General features: G+C 30.4%; 1 protein-coding gene across 1 annotated transcript in view; it reads left to right on the top strand.

Moving 5' to 3' along the window:
- The window catches only part of LOC119590654, a gene marked incomplete at its 5' end in the record, with an annotated part of 37,650 nt that overhangs the window by 30,495 nt on the left and 6,609 nt on the right, over positions 1-546 (top strand).

Here is a 546-nt window from a genome sequence, read left to right as displayed (position 1 = left end):
GTATTAGGAGACTTTAAAATGTTATATCCATATAATAGGAAAACCTAAAATGAACAGAATTGGTTAATTAAGAATTTGAAATACATTTTGTCCTGATAATTTTGTCCAGGAAGACAAGTAGTGTGTTCATTGGTTACTTCATAAGGTTTCTTTTTCAGTAAATGGGTGACTTAACTTACAAACTAATCATCCAGGGATAGACTAAGATCTTGACTATAGCAGTTCAGTAATCAAGTGAAACGAAGAGAGTTATAAATTATATTAGAAAAAAAAAAGATAAAGTTGTTAGATTATTTTCTAATTTTTCTGATAGTATTCAGATTCACTTTAGTCTTAAATACATTAGCCATGGCCAGGTACACTTGAAATTGACACTGAAATCCCGACAATTTGTAGCTCATTATGTAAGTAATTACCTTTACTTTATTAATTTCTTTCTTTATTTTTTAGAATTCCTTTATCTAGAATAACACTTCTACTTTGATCATCACTGCTTTCCTCTGACATTCATCCCCCTTTCCAAGCCATCCCTGACATAAACCTTGG

This window comes from Penaeus monodon, chromosome 27 (genome assembly GCF_015228065.2).
Source record: "Penaeus monodon isolate SGIC_2016 chromosome 27, NSTDA_Pmon_1, whole genome shotgun sequence".
Lineage (NCBI taxonomy): Eukaryota > Metazoa > Arthropoda > Malacostraca > Decapoda > Penaeidae > Penaeus > Penaeus monodon.
Note: the sequence above shows the minus strand (reverse complement) of the source record. Positions and strands in the feature narration are given on the sequence as shown.